Consider the following 16890-nt stretch of genomic DNA (forward strand, 5'->3'; position numbering starts at 1 on the left):
GGAGGACAGAAGTGGCAGGACTGTCAGGTCTCTGGGCAGCACCAGAGGCGAAGGGCTGGCCCGCGGTGAGGGGCGCCTCTCCCCACTCTATCTGGACAGGAGCTCACGTTACACAGACACTCTCCAAAGGGCAGCCCAGTCAACTCCCAATAGAAAGGATATTGTTCCCGCCGCGGGGGCAGCACAGTGAAAGCTGAGGCTGGTGGCACTGGGTCAGGTTGGGGAGGCAACTCTCCAGGAAGATCCCCAACAGTCCTGAGGTGCAGCTGCTAGTGACAGAAAGCCTGGAGGTCTCAGGCCACCAGGAGCCCCCACACACACACACCCGGCCATGCTGAGAATGGTGCAATCAACTGGGGAGGACAGTAAGGGACTGAGCTAGTTTCAGAATCCTGGAAAGGTTAAGAAGCTGGTAAGGGAGCCCTACACATGCCCACATTCTGCTTTGTTCCCCGCCACCCCAAGGCTGTGGCCACGAAAACCACCTGAGGAGATCCCGTTCAGGTCAGCCCCCACCCCCTAGGGCTGACCAACAAACAGCCAGACACCCAAAAGAAGTCCAAGCTGTCAAAATTCAGAGGACACGTTTGCCAGAGAAAGCAGAAACATCAGAATCAGATGGAAAACTTCCAAGAAGGCACCATTTTACCTTCATTTTCACCTAAAGAGATGGGCAGGGTTATTGTGGTCCAAATATAAGCACCCAAGGTCAGTGTCTGAAGAGTGACAGGTCACTGGTGCGAAAATCAGTAAGAAAAGAAGGATCTAGGGGACTCACAGAAATCATTAACCTTGATTCCATTTCCCTGAAATGGTTAGAAAACATGAGTAGTGTCTTCCTCTCCCCTCCAAAAGAAAGAGTTAGTAGCCATCATTCTGGCTAGCAGGGCACAGTTCTTCCTACCCTGAGGCAAGGGGAAGCCTTGAAGAAGCTCCATCGGCACTCACATGCCAGGTCCACTCATCAGGAACACACCTCATCCAGCAAAGCGCAACACGGGGAAGTACTCATTAACCACCCCAGGGGCAGACCCCAAACAGTCAGGTGATACAAGCGTTGGGTGCAATATAATTTGAAAAGGCAGCTCAATTCCAAAGGTACTGTGCACTGATCAATACTATAAATATTTTTTTAAAGGTGGCCCCAGGGACTAAAGGGCAGAGAGAAGCTGAGACTGAGAAGGCCACAAAGACAAAGTTCATCTCCCTTGCATCAATGTACTCAGATAAATGAATGCTTCAGAAGCTTCTGCAGAAAGTTTTATGATAGCAGCTTCAAATCAATACCCTAGGACCTCAGCCCCTAAGCTTCTACTCAGCCTCTTTCATGGGGAAATCTTGAATTCTAGACCCCAGAACTTTCCCCCACAGTCGAGTTTCACTTGAGGAGGGACCATTTCTTTGGGGTTCCTCTAATCACAAATAGATCTGAGAAAAAGGATACAGCCACAAATGTTTGTGCATCATAATTTGTAGATGAAGTTCAAGTCCAAGATTATGAAGCACTAATCAATTCAACAAATTGATTATTAGAAGGGGGCAGCAGAGGCTAGAAACTGAAAGAAGCTCACAGTCTGATTGAGCCCAAATCCTGAACCTTTGCACAGCCTATGCACCTCCCTCCACCATTCTTCAAGGGTGACTTTCAAGGGTGAGGGTCACACTGGCTACTAAACTCCCCAACCTGTACTCTGACTCCAAAGGACACAATTGCAAAACACAGAAAGAATGATTTCAGTGAAACTCCCAGACTTCAAACTATACTACAAAGCCATAATCATCAAAACTGCATGGTATTGGACCAAGAACAGACACACGGACCAATGGAATCAAAAAGAAAATCCAGAAATAAACCCACAGATTTATGGTCAACTAATCTTTGACAAAGTAGCAAAGAATATGCACTAGAGCAAAGAAAGTTTGTTCAATAAATGGTCCTAGGAAAACTGGGTCTCTACATGTAAAAGAATGAAGCTTGACTACTACCTCACACCATGCACAAAAACCAACTCAAAATGGATTAAAGAACTAGACGTAAGACCTGAAACCATAAAATATATAGAAGGAAATATAGGCGAAACACTACATGACATGCACCTCAAAGACATCTTTACAGACACATCACCGAAAGCAGTGATAGTGAAGGCAAAGATAAACAGCTGGGACTACATCAAATTAAAGAGCTTCTGCTCAGCAAAAGAGACAATAACCAAAACAAAGAGAAACCCCACCGACTGGGAGAACATTTTTGCACACAACACTAATGATAAAGGACTGATCACAAAAATCTACAAAGAGCTGATGAGACTCAACAAAAAACAAAGAAAATAATCCAGTCAAAAAATGGGCAGAAGAGCTAAAAAGAAACTTCTCTGAAGAGGAAATAAAAATGGCCAACAGGCATATGAAAAAATGTTCAACATCACTTGTAATCAGGGAAATGCAAAAATCAAAACTACCATGAGATACCATCTGACACCAGTGAGAATGGCACATATTAAAAAAAACAGCAACAACAAATGTTGGCGAGGATGTGGAGAAAAAGGAACTCTCCTGCACTGCTGGTGGGAGTGCAAACTGGTCCAACCACTATGGAGAGCTGTGTGGAGATTCCTCAACCTACTAAAGATAGAGCTTCCATATGATCCAGCAATTCCACTCCTAGGGATTTACACAAAGGACACAGAAACAGTAATTCCAAAGGGCACCTGCCCCTCTCTGTTTATAGCAGCACTGTTTACAATAGCTAAGCTATGGAAACAACCCAAATGCCCAAAAATAGATGACTGGATCAAGAAGATGTGGTACATGTACACAATAGAATATTTCTCAGCAATCAAAAAAGATAAACTCATGCAGTTTGCAGCAACATGGATTGAGCTAGAAGGGATCATGCTCAGTGAAATAAGTCAGAAAGAAAAAGAAAAATACCGGACACACACTCATAGCAGGAATTTAGGAAACCTAAATAAGGGACCAGGAAAAAGACTAATCAATACAAAGTAATAAATCAAAATCAACAAGCAACTATAAACCAGAGACACGGGGGGGGGGGGGGGGGAGGCAGGTGAGAGGAAGAACTAGAGTCAAAATAAGGGGGTGGGGTGCAATTGTATGGGGAATATAACCAAAATGAAAATGCATACATTGTGCAAAGATGAAAAATGATGTAAGGATTTTATAAAATATTTTTTAAAAGAATAATGTCAGTGAAAATGGCAGTAATAATTTCTGAAAGTGTGTCATCCCTCAATAAAAGTAATGATAAAATTAGCAAAAATTTCCCAAATCTTCTTTTTTCAGAACTCTTTAAATTAACCAAATGTTTACAGTAACCCAAGAAGCATTTGAAGAAAATTTGCCGAATCTTGGTAAGAACAGTGAGTTTTATGGTATTTTAACTTATTCTACTGTCTAATCTCTGCTCCCTAACTCTATGGCAGCCTTGAAAAATAACAACGTATATACCCAATAATGGGGAAGTATACAGGGCTAGACAACTTGTGCAAATTTTCATCCCGAAGAGGAGTTATTATTTCACCTAGTCTTTCCTAAAAAACCCAGTTTGAAAGGTTTGTCTTCATGGGATATCACCCAATGCTTAAATTTATCTCCAATGCTTAAATATTTTTCAAATGTCTTACCACCATAACTGCCTACGTGGTCACAGATGCCTCTGGGGCCAGCAATATGCTAACCAGAAAGCTTCAAAGGCAAAACTGAGGAATGAGATGGACTTAGGGGCTTTGAAAATAATCGACATGTTCCTGGGAATCTAGAAGACTGTGTAAATGCCCAGCACTGTGAGCAAACTCAGGAAAGCTCCCGAGAAGGACCTCAGCTCCCACTTCTGACTGACCATGATGCCCTGTGCAAGCAGGAAGCAAAGGAGAAAACAGTTACAAACTGCCCGGGCAAATGCTGCAGCTGTGCCCCAACACGTCCTCGACAAAGACTGGGAGACACATTGTTCACAGGTATTCAAGGAAACCTTGTCCAGTCGTCGGCTGGCTACTAAACTAACTGAGCAGTGATGTCAGGGGCCAGTGACAGAGATACACAGACTACAGAATTCGTTCAGAAAAGTCACTAAACAAACAATAAGCAGTAACTAAAACAAGCCCTGGGAAGCAAGGAGTTGCCACATTATATCTCTTGGAATGTTCACTTCTCAACAACAAAAAATATATGACATGCAAAGAAATAAAAAATGTATGACTCCTTCATACACAAAGTCTAATTACTAGAAATTGTCCCAGATGTTAAACTCACTAAACAGACTTTAAATCAGTTATTTTAGGGTCCTCGCTGGTGGCGCAAGGGGTTAAGCACTGCACTATGAAGCTATCCACAGCCTCTGCAGCACCAGTTCTATTCCGGCTGGCGAGAGAGGTGGCCCACATGGTGCAGCAGACCGCTCCTGTCTCTCCTCTGCTCCCCTCAGCAGTGTCTTCGGTCCATCTGCCTGTTCTGCTCCCCACTCTGTCTCTGGTGAATCCTCACCCCCGTGCCTCTGGCCTACACCCCAGTTCTTGTATGCACAAATAAATACATCTTTTAAAAAAATTAAAAAACCCTCCCCACACACACGCACACACCCAAAAAAAACTATTATAGCTAGTAAATGAACTCAGCAAAGTTGCAGGATTAATATACAAAACCACTAGCAATAAGCAGTCTGAAAATGAAATTAATAAACCAATTCCATTTACAATAACATCAAAAAGAATATAGTGAGCAGTTATAAATTTTACCAAAGAAGTGCAAGGTGTATATAGTAAAAACTACAAAACACTTCTGAAAGAAATTAAAGACCTGAATAAGTGAAAAGACATTCCATTTTCATGTACTAGAAAACAAAATTGTTCCGTTAACAACATCCTCCCCACCAAATTGACCTACGGTTTTTTGTTTGCTTGTTTTTTTAAAGATTTATTTATTTATGCATACAAGAACTGGGGTGCAGGGAGTGAGAGGATTCACCAGAGACAAAGTGGGGAGCAGAATAGTCAGACTGACAAAATACACTGCTGAGAGGAGCAGTGGGCGAGACAGGAGAGGTCTGCTGTGCCATGTGGGTTGCTCCCTGGCCAGCCAGGCGATCAAAGTCATACTGAGGTGGTGGCTGGCGATGTCTTGTTAGCGCTGTGTCTTTAACCCCTGTGCCACCAGGGAGACCCCTGACCTACAGTTTTGACACAACTCCTATAAATATTCCAACTTCCTTTTTTACAGAAATGGTCAAATTGATACTAAAATTAATGTGGAAATGCAAGGGGCCCAAAACAACTTGAAAAAAACAAGGCCAGAGGACGCATGTTTCCCAATTTCAAAACTTACTATAGAGTTACAGGAATTAAAATAATGTAGTACTGGCATATGGGTAGACATTTACATCAACAAAGGAGGCTTGAGAGTCCAGAAATAACTCTATATATCCATAGTAAATTAATTTACAAAAAGACTGCCAGGATGACTCAATGGGGGGAGAATAATCTTGTCAGCGCATGCCAGGATGACTAGATAGCCACATCACAAGTTGTTACACTAAAACAGATGATAATTGATATGAGGATGTGGAGAAATTGGAATCCTCATACATTCCTGGTGAGAATGTAAAAGTGTGCAGGTAGTTGGGAACCACCGTGATAGTTCTTCAAAAAGTTAAACAGAGTTACCATATGACCCAGTAATTCCACTCCTAGGTATATACCCAAGAGACTAGAAAATGTCGGCATAGTCACAGGGGCATTATTCATGAGTCAAAAAGTGGAAACAATTCAAATGTCCACCATAAACACATAAACAAAATTGGCATATCCATATAATAGAATATGATTTGGCAAAAAAAAAGAGAAATAAAGCAGATTTCATGCTATGACATGTATGAACCTTGAAAACATCATGCTAAATGAAAGAAGTCGGGCAGAACAGCCACATAGACTGAGCTTCCATGACGCGAACGTCCAGAACAGGATAATCCATAGACACAGAAAGTAAATTAGAGGATGGCAAAGTGGAGGGAAATGGGGGAGTTACAAAAAAATAAAGAAAGAGAGAAAGAGAGAGAAGAAGGGAGGGAGGGAGGGAGGGAGGAAGGGAGAGAGAGAGAAAGAGAGAAAGAGAGAGAGGAGGGAAATGTAGGTTGCCTGCACATGCTGTGGGGCCTCTTTTGGAGATGATGAAAATATTCTGGAGTTCGAGGGCATGGCTGCACAACCTAGTGAATGTACGAAAATCCACCGATTTGTGCAGCTTAAAACAGGGAATTTCATGGTATATGAATTATATCTCAAATCTTTAAAAGGCACACGCACATGGGAGACTGCAGCTGCAGAGCTCACGGGAGTCACTACGAAGACCAGGGCAGCAGCAACAAGTGCGGCTGTGGGGCGGTCTTCTCAGGACTGACTGGTAAGACCCACGCCCAGGCAGAGTCAGGGCAGCACCACCCCACGCAGCCTCTCCACCAGAGCCAACTTCCTGGCCTCACTGGGCCTCACTGGGAGGCTGAAAATAACTGGGCCAGGTCGCCTAGTGTGCTCCAGATGGGGCACAGAGTCCAACTTTCTGACCCCATGGGAAGTTTGATTTTAAATGATTCTATTTTCTTAGTTTAAAACTCAAGAATCAGGGTTTCCCTGGTGGCCTAGGGATTAAGTCTCTGTGCTATCACCACAACCAGCCCTCCAGTGGCAAAGCAGCTGAGTTCGATCCCCTGCCACAGAGCTGATCCACGCGGCGCAGCAGACCTCTCCTGACTAGCCCGCTGCTCCCCTCAGCAGCGTATTTTAGTCAGTCTGCCTGTTCTGTTGCCCACTCTGTCTCTGGTGAATCCTCTCATCCTCCCACGAATCTGGCCTGTACCCCGGTTCTTGTATGCATAAATAAAATAAAAATAAATCTTTAAAAGTAATAAATAAATAAATAAATAAAAAAAACTCAAGCATCGGCATGGACACATACCTGGTTTTACACACACACGTCATCCCATCTCAGTGACACACACTGTTATCTTACGTATCTCATGAAAATATTCATCTTATCTCAAGCAAACAATCATCATCAAAAATTTAGAACTATTGTATAAATAAAAATAAATCTTAAAAAAATAAAATATTTTTACATTTGGCTAAAAAAAATAATAATTTAGAACTGAATAAATTGAACAGGAACAGATAAGGTGTCTCTGCCCCCAACCCGGACACGAGGGTTCTGGAAGGACTCTGCAGGTCGTCGTGGGCCCTCTGCACTTGAGCAAGTGTGGATTAGTCGAGATTGGGGAATTTTGTAAACTAGTTCACACCAGATTGAAGTGAGCTAAGGCAGGGGTAGTTAGAGCATGGAGCTGGGCAGATACAAGCCAGGTCCCCCATCCACTGGCCCATCAGTGGGGCATGAGCAACAGAAGCAGAAGAAAGGGGAGGAGTTGCGGGCGGGGGGGGGGGCGGGGGGGGAGGGCCCAGTCTGATGGTCTGGGCTCAGGGCTCAGCATGCGTCGCAGCCTCGTGCTCTCCTGGGGACTGTGGCCGCCATCCTAGATGTACCTCAGCTGGCGCCTCCACCAAGGGGACCGCTGGGCATGCTCCAGAAGAAAGTGGGGGCCTGAGGATGTGAGAACAGGAGCCTAGCAGCTTTGCTCTGTACTGTGCAAGCACAGGGTCCAGCCTGTGACCTGGCACGTCGTGGCCTCGGTAGGTGACCATCATGTGGTGGGCGGGACAAACTCTACAGTAGGGAGAGACACCCTCCCCGGTCCCTGCCCCCACCCCCCCACCTCCCCACTCCATTTAGAGGAGTATCCCTGCCGGGCTTGGTCCCTGGGTCAGGAGTACAACCTGCCTGGGCCTTCAAGCCCTCCCTGTGGAGCAATGGTGATGTGAAGTCCCTTCAGCTGTGGCAAAAATCTCAGTGTTTTAGGATCCACACTCTATGCGCTTCATTCAGGCTCCTCTTCACAAACAGACCCTCTCCTTAGGCAGCCACAGCGACGCTCAAGGGCTACCCCAGGTCGGCCCTCCCCTGAGCTCCAGCCCTCATGTCTTATGCCCGCCCAGCACTTCCCCTTAGACTTACCATGGCACTTCAGATGCCGCATGGCCCACACTAGCTTGGCATCCACGCCCACCCCTGCCACCCAAAACTGGGCATCCTCCTGCATCCATCCTCTGGGTCCAGTCCTGTCCATTCCACCTCCCAGAGCCCTGGGTCTGGCACCTCTTCTCCAGCCCAGCAGAGGAGAAGCTCCTGCTGCTTGTGTCCTCCCCAGCCTTCCCTCAGAAGCCCTATTCTACACAGCGCCCACAGGGGTATTTCCAAAGTGCAGGGCTGTGTGGATCCCCCAAGTCACACTGGCCAGGGGTCCCCACTGGCTGCCCCCGTCTTGCTGCTTGTGCCCTGTGGAGAGCTGGCACTCTGCACAGCTGGCGAGAGGCCCCTGACAGTATGTGAGGTGTGTGGTGAGGGGGTTGTTTCCAAAGACCAGGCTGGCTCTGGCAGCCGGCCTGATGCAGGGAGAACCAGATCAGGCGTGAGAGCTGCCCTGCCGTCTGGTGGGGCCGTCGGCACAGCTGGATCAGAATCTTCCAGAGGCTCATTCTGCTCCCAGGGAATAAGGTCTCAGGCTCTGGAGCCCTGCAGCACCCAGGGCAGACTGGTCCTACCCCCACCCCACCTGCCTTGCCTTGCCCCACCCCACCTGCCTCCTCCGCGGGGCTGCAGAAGAGGCGCCAGACCCAGAGCCTGCGGAGCGTGTGGTTTGAAGAGCCACCTCCCATCCGCCTGTGTCGGTCCTAGTCTGCCTTGGTTTCTCCTTCTTCTGCCTTTGCCCTGACGGCGAGAGCCCGCAGGGAGTGGGATGCCCTTCCCAGAACGTCACCGGGAGGGTGAGCCCTGGCCTTCTGGGAGAGCACGTCCCTCCACGCACAGCACAGGCAGCCGTCTCGGGGGATTTCCAGGTCAGGGGGGCCCCCCTTGGCTTTGCCTGCAGGCTCAGGCTGGAGGAAGGACCAGGGATGGGACGCGCATGTGTGTGGCACGGAGGACAGGCGCGGGGGATCACGGGTCGGGTGCCCTTTGGCCTAGCCCACCACCCGCCCATCACCCCATTGGGGGACCACCGCCCTGCCCTCCACGGCTGCTCCACCTTCCCGGCTGTGCCCGCCACTGGCAGCGCTCCTTTTCCCAGCGAAGCCACAGGGTGTCCTCAGCCCATGAGGGGAAAGGCATCCTTCTGCCAGGGCTTGGCTGGAAGGGGGCCCCGGGAGGCCTCAGAGGCCAGCTCCTCCCACCCAGCACTGAGTCACGCACTTGTACCCAGCACGTTCTAGAAAGGACTCAGAGGCCAACACTGACCAGACCCTGACAAGCATGTGACGGGCCTCGACCATGACTCAGCTGCTGGGACCTCAGTTACCTCATCTATGAAATGGCAACATGCTGAGAGCAGAGGCTGGAGCAGAACTCGAGGGCTCCCTGCCTCACCCCATGCAGCTGGGGTGCAGCTCTGACTGCTCCCACACAGCCCCTCCACCTTTACCCCTGTCACCACTGGGGGGGCGGGTGAGCCTCACCCAGGACCCGAGGCAGGGGCAGGAGGCCGGCTGGGGCTTCGCCTGCAGCTGTCAGTGGCTTCCGGAGGGTCCCCCTCCTCTTGGAGCCCAGGTTTCTGGTAATGAAAAATTGCTTGTTCCCACCCTGGGGGGGGGGGTGCGGGTGTCAGGACCCTCACCCGCCCCTGTGCCCCAGGCGTCAGAGGAGAGAGAAGGGGCACCCCACCTTTTCTTTTTTAGGTATCATGGTACTTTCGGGCGCGGGGAGCAAAGGCCCAGCACCCACCATGCCGGAGCCCACAAGGCAGTGGCCCTGCCGGCGCCCACAGCCCTGTCCTCACCGGCAGCCGCGGAGCCGCGGGGAGCGGGGAGCCGCCCCGGGGTTTCGGGGTCCCCTTCCCAGCTTGTTTCCGCAGCTGTAGCCAGCCGGCCGCTGCCCCCCTCCTGCAGTCCGGCGGGGGTTGGTGTGTGGGCTGCTGCTTTGCCCCTCATTTCCAGACAGTCTGTATCTACAAGCGTTGGGGCGCAGCGGGTGGACCGCGCCCTGCTCTGCCCGCGCCCCACAGTGACCTCTGGGTCGGGAGAACCCGCTGTTCTCTCAGCGACGCTCAAACACGCCCAGGCATCGGCGGCTCAGCCCCCCGCCCCCCAGCCCCCGCCCCTTCCCCCGGCAGCTGGCGCCCTGCGAGCCCCTCGGCCCTCCCGGCAGGAGCTGCTCCCGGGGTGCCGGGACGCTGGGGGGCCCGGGCGGCGGGGGGGCCCCGGGGGTCCCCACAAGCAGCTCCGCTCCGGCGGGCGCGGGCAGGGGTCGGTCCCAAGCCCGCCCCGGGGGCCTCGGGGTGCCGGGGGCTGTTACCTTCCCGTCATGCTGCTGCTCTGCCCGGGTCCCCCGAGTCCTCGGCCCACAGGTCCCGGGCGCAGCCGGAGACGCCCAAAAAAGGCCAGAAGCGGCTCCACCCGCGCCCGGCCCAGCCCGCCGCGGAGGGGGGTAGGGGCCGCCCTCGGCCTTGGGGTGCAGCAGGGCCGGGTCCCGCATGGGGGCCGGGGCGCAGGGTTGAGACTGGACAGCTCCGGGACCCCCTTGGCCTGCCGGCGCGGGGCGCGTCCCCGCCGGCGCTGCCACCTCCCCGGATTCCGGGCATAGTTTTCCTTTTAAAGGGAATGAAGTCGTTGTCCGCGCAAACGACCCCCTGGCCCGCGGGGCGCCGCCCCAGCCCCCCCTCCCTGCCCCGCGCCCTGGAGGCCGCCCTGAAGGGGCGCGGCCTGCGGGGCTCACGGGGAGCCCCGCCCGCACCCGGATTGCCCCCGTGGCGCCAGCAGCGGAGGCACCTGACGCTTCCCTCCCCAGACTGGAGTTTCTGGGTGCCCACCCTTCCTGGGGCACAGGGCCCCCCACGGTAGGCAGGGAGGCGAGGTGGAGGCGCCCCCGATTCTGGGCCGGGCTCTGGGGTGCAGAGGCCCGGCTCCCAGCCCTTCACTACCGCAGAGCAAGCCAGCGTGGGCTCTGGAGGGACAGCCAGGGCCCTACTCTGGGGGAGCTGCTGATGCCTGGGGGCCCACAGAGGCCCGATGACGCAGAACCCCTCAGGGACCCTCTTCTGAGGAGAGCAGCAACAGCAAGCACAGTCCCTCCACCTACAGGCAGATGTTTCTAGGGGCAGGGGGTGGCTGTCACTGTGAGGCCCGGGGAAAACAGGGGTGCCATCCACCCGCTGCACCCCCGATTCTTGTAGATACAGACTATCTGGAAATGAGGGGGCAAAGTAACAGCCCGCAAACAAAACAAGCAGGGACTGCAGAAAGGTGGGTGGACAGCCGCCGGCTGGTTGCAGCTGCAGAAACAACCCCAAACCCCCTGCTGGCAGCTGCCAGGTCGGCTCAGCGCTGCTCAGCCGGCTCCGTGTGGCTGCGCTCGGGAAGCACAAATGCGCTCTCGGTTCAGCTGCCTTTTTAGGGAGAAATACTTCGCACAATCGCCTGTGCAGAAGAGTGGACGTCCTGGGCGCTGGGAGCAGAGCACCGGAAACTGTCGGATGCTTCGTTAAATATTGGGGGCCAAAGTGGATGAGAAGTAGAAGGCAGAACAGCAAAGGAAATTGCTCCCCCCTCAAAAACACCTCAGTCCTGCCTGAAAGCCTCCCTTTGTGTGGGTGTAGGCACACAAGGTTCTGTCTGGAACCAAACAGCAGCCCTCTCTCGCACCCCACCCACCCAGCCATCTCGGGCAGGGTTGGGAAAGCTGGCAAGAGCCCAGTGGTGACCCCAGGGTGTCACGGCCGCCTCCAAGGAGCGGCAGAGGTTGGAGGCGGACTTGCAGGGAAGAGCAGAAGAGGGTTGTTCCACACTTTCCCTCGCTGGTCACCCCTTTGCTTGGGAGGTTTGTGCCACGGAGGAGACTAAGCAAGGACAGACGTAGCGCTGCCGCCGCTGTGGACAACACCCTGAGCATTATCCTGACTGCTAGAAACTTCCCCCAGAAGAGTCCCTGCTGTCAAGTTCTAGAACCACAGGCCCTGGGGAGCACACTCAGGAACGCTGGCCGCCCCAGGATGAGGGCCGGGCAGAATTTGGCCAGAAAACAGCCACGAGAGAACTTTCAGCAGCTTGTTCGTTATCTTCATGGGAGTTTGCAGCCCACAGGTATATGCATGTGTCAAAACTGCTGGAACATACAGCTGAGATTTGTGTCTTTCACAGTCTGTGACTTTCACTGCAAAAGAAGACTACACCCAGAGTGCACAGTGGTCAGAGGTGTGCACACTGAGGAATTTAGGTAGAATACGGATGCCGTGGCTGACTTTGAAATGCATTTTAATAATCAAGATGAATTGATGGGAAGGGTGGAGAGATGAACAAATAGGTTAAATTGGCATGGCACAGGATTAGGCGGAGAATCGAGGTGATGGGCATCAGAGCGTTCAGCATGAAACTGTCCACACACTGCCCAGGTTTGCTCTGTGTCCCAGCCCTTGGCCTATGGTGGGACAGTGGGGCAGATCCAGGGGGGCTGTCACAGCTCAGCAGTCCTTGCACCTCCCCATGGGAGACGGCCAGCAGGCACCACAAGCCCAGAGCTCAGAGGAGCCAGGTCTCTGGCTACAGGTTGGGTCTGGACAGATGGTCTACCCTGGGCCCAGAGGGTCACAGAGGTGTCTATGCCCGTCCAGGGGCCCTGCTGAGATGGTGGTCAGGGGGAGCAGCAAGGCCAGGGGTGAGGCATTGGAGAAGCCAGAGGGCACGATTGCTCCCCTGTGCAGGCTACTTTGAGCAAAAGGACAGGGAGGGGTGGGGGCTTGGTGTCCAGAACAGGCCTGTGGGAGTGAGAGAGCCTGAGGCCAGCAGAAGGAAACCTGGCAGTCCCCCTGTCAGGATCACCCCTCACTGTGGTCCTGCAGAAGACAGGCATGTCACCCCTGGAGTAGGGCACACAGCACCCCAGAAGGACAAGGGAGGGGATAGAGAATGGAGGCAGAGAAGGCCAAGTCCTGCTGGAGGGAGCAGAGAAGTGGGCAGTAGCTCAAGGAGAGAAGATGAGAAGGTGGGGTGCCTGGGCTGCTATTCAGGGGGGTTGCTGGGGGTACCTGGAGACCTAATGTGGTGATCCACACCAGAAAGGAAGGGGCTCGGTGATGCCAGGGGTCGTGACTGGGCCACATACTGTGAACCAGGTTTCCATGGGGTGACTGTGGGTGCTGTCCTATGTCAGGGAATGGGCAATTTGGGGTCTCCCTGCACAGACCCCAGTACCATCTGGAGCTCAGGGCTGCTGTAGCACTGCCTCACAGGGCTTTCCCTCGATGTCCCACAGCACTCTGTCGCTCCCCACTCCAGCTGACAGCTGGCTGTCCAGGGAGCCTCCGGGCAGGCAGGGGTGGGGAGTCACAGGAAAAAGGGGGAGCCTGGGTTTCCACTGACAACAGCCTAATCAGCAGCCCGAGGACAGCAGACTCCAGGGTGTCATGGGGTCTTGAGAGGCCTCCTTCAATAGCTGGAACTGAAGCCCTGCCCCCCACCCTCACGCTCCCCACTACCTAAAGTGGGCACAGAAAAGGCCTTGAGGCGCTAAGGGCCCCCCACTACCACTGCACTGAGGCTGCCTTCCCAGCAGGCAGGCGGGGTGTGGCGCAGTTTACTGGCCGCAATGTGAGGGCACCCCCCCCCCCCCCCCCCGCTCTGCCCAGAGGGCCTCCCCCCAACCCCCACCCCTCACCCCACTTCAGGCATTTCCCTCTCAGAGTGGCTGAGAGAAGCAATACACTGAGCTGCGGCTGCAGAGCGAGGGGGGCCTGGAGAGCCGCCCCCCCGCATCCGCTCCCCACTCGGCGCCTCGAGCAGCCTCTGCCGTCGCGCGCGGTCGCGCCCCACGAGCGGCCTTTCTCCTCTGGCGCCAGGAGCCGGCGGCGCAGGCGGCGGGACGTGCCCGCGATTCCCCCGCAGCGCGGAGCAGAGGGCAGAGCCCCAGAAGCCTTTTTGAGCCTCAGAGGCCGCGGAGCCGCCCGGGCGCGCGCTTTCCCGGGGAGAGCTGGGCCCGCGCCCCCACGTCCTGCTCCCTTCTCGGGGCGCCCCAGGGCCCGCGGCGCCCGACCCGGGAGGTGCAGCCGGGGCAGACGCGGCCTCCCGGCTTGTCAACGCCCAGCCACGCGCCAGCCCTTCGGCCGCGGGGACGCCCCACAGGGGCCCAGGGGAGCCTCCCGGCCGGGACAGAGACGCACCTCGTCCTCGCCCCCTGACTCAGGGGCGTGCGCCTGCACCCGAGGGCGCTCACGGGGGAACGCGCGGGCGCCCGAAGCCCAGCAGTGTCACCCCGACCTCAGGGGCATAAGGCGCGTGGCGGGGAGCGCAGGGGACAGGCCCCCGCAGCTGGGAGCGCAAGGCCCCCTCAGAGGCGCTCGGCGTCCCCCCCACCCCCGAACCCCACCCCCACCACCCACCACCCACCCTCCACCCTTGGCCTCAGCACCCCGCGCCGCTCCCCGCCCCGCGGCAGCTGCTCCAGGAGACTCCTCCGTGTGCCCGAGGGGCGTCCCCCGTCTCTCCGGTGGGCGCGGCCACGTGCAGCCGTCGGGCCCCGCGGGCAGCAGCCGGGCAGGCCCGCCCCTCCCTGGCCGGGCTGGGCCGGGGGCGCCCCGGGGTCCGCCGCAGGACGGCGCAGGGAGGCGTGGCGGGCCCGGGGACAGCCCGGCCGCCGCCAGCCGCGCTCCTAGGAACGCCCGGGTCTCGCGGGGCCGTCCCCGTCGCCCAGGCCCGGCCTCCCCGCGGGGAGAGTGTCAGGACCGTCCACACTTCACGACCCTCCACTCGTTATTTACCGCCCTGGGCCGTGAACGCGCCGCTGCTCGGGAAACGCCCAGAAGCAGGAGAAGTTCCTCGGCTCTCACCCCCCACCCCCACCCCGGGGCGGCACCTGCGGCCTCTCCAGCGCCAGCCTGGGCGTCGCCGCCGGGGGCGCCGCGCTCCTGCCCCGGGACGGCCCTGGACAGCCCGGGGAGGGGCAGCCCCCCAGGCTCAGACCCGCCCGGGAGGGCCCGCCCCGACGTGCGCTGTGGCCGGGGTCCCCCCGCTCGAGGGGTCCCGCCCGCCCCGCTCGAGGGTCCGCTGCTCTCTGCTCCTCACTCGGGTTTACACCCTGGGGGGGCGGGGGGCGGCCCCGTTTACGTGCCGCGCCCCCGCAGAGGGCTGGCTGGAAACGCCCGCGGGCCCCTGACCACTGCGGCCGGAGCTCCCAGGGTGTGCCAACAGCCTCCTTGGTGTTGCACCCCAGAATGTAAACACCCCAAGAACAGACACTTGCCTTGTTCCCAGCTCTGTCCCCGGACCAAGAACAGAGCTCTGCTCAGGGAGGTTGTGCAGTAGGTGTTGGTGTGGGTTTTTTTTTTTTTTCCTGAGGACAAAATTTTATTTTTTTTAAAAATGAGATTTCTTTAATTTCTTTTTTCCTTTTTAATTTTTTATTTATTTTCTTATATCGTTGTTCATTTTTGTACAGCAATCGGTTCAGTAGATATTTGTTAAATGACTGTTGTTGTGGGCATTCTTGCCAGGTTTTCATATTCATCAGGGCCCTCCTCTCGCACTCCCACCGCTGCAGGACGCTCACATCCATCATGCTCACCTGCTCCTGCACAGAACTGAATGTCCGTAAATAAAAACGTTGTTTTACACGTATGTAAATCTTGGAAAAAGTTTTCTTTTAAAATGGAATCTGTTTTAAAGCCAATTGGTTTTTAAACTTGTCTTACATAGTCCAGACTTCTATAACTGAGACTTGTCTGAGATTTGCCCCAAGAAAGGCAGGTCTGGAGACCTCCCTGGTGGCGCAAGGGGTTAGGGCGCAGCCTATGAAGCTATCGGCAGCCTCTGCAGCACGAGTTCGATCCCCAGCTGACCAGGGAGCTACCCATATGGCTCAGCAGACCTCTCCTGTCTCGCCCGCTGCTCCCCTCAGCAGTGTATTTCAGTCTGCATGTTCTGCTCCCCACTTTGGTTCTGGTGAATCCTCCCACCCTCCCACACCTCTGGCCTGTACCCTGGTTCTTGTATGTAAGAATAAATAAATCTTTTTTAAAAAAGAAAAAGAAAAAAAAGAAAGGCAGGTCTGGGGGCGCCCCTGGAGCACTGATACTGTTCCATTAAATGTGTGTGTGTGTGTCAGAAAAAGCTGAGCAGCCACAAGGAAGCCCCAGGTGCCCCTAGACAGGCACCCCCAGAGAAGCAGCAACTCCACCTGCATGGGTGTCCGTTGGGATCCAGCCCATCAGCATGAGGGCCACACTTGAGGGTCAGAGGCCAACCACACTCCTGGGACCCTGGGGCCACCCAAACAGCAATGTGAAGATGCTTGGAGCCCAAGGACTCTACCAAACAAGAAGGGGGTGCACACACCTGGACCCTGTCCCTACTGGTTACTCTGTGACACTTAAAAATGCCGTGACAACTGGGCCTCCCCTGGTGGCGCAGCAGTTGAGCGCTGGGCTGTGAAGCTGCCCATGGCCTCTGCAGCGCTGGTTCGATCCCCGGCCACCAGCGAGGGTCCCACATGGCGCGCAGACCTCTCCTGCCGCCTGCTGCTCCCCCCAGCAGTGTACTTCATCAGTCTGCCTATTCTGTTCCCTGCTCTGACTCTGGTGAATTCTCTCACTCTTCCGCACTTCTGACTGTACCCAGTGCTTGTATAAATAAATAAATAAATAAATAAATAAATAAATAAATAAAATTTTAAAAATGCTGTGACAAACCGTATGGCTGTTTGACAGCCACAGACCATGAAGTCAGGGTTCAAATACTGTCAAATAATTACTTTTACTAACTGCATCTTGAACAACCACTTTACTGCTCTGGG

The sequence above is a fragment of the Talpa europaea genome, assembly GCF_964194135.1.
Source record: "Talpa europaea genome assembly, chromosome: 1".
Classification (NCBI taxonomy): Eukaryota; Metazoa; Chordata; class Mammalia; order Eulipotyphla; family Talpidae; genus Talpa; species Talpa europaea.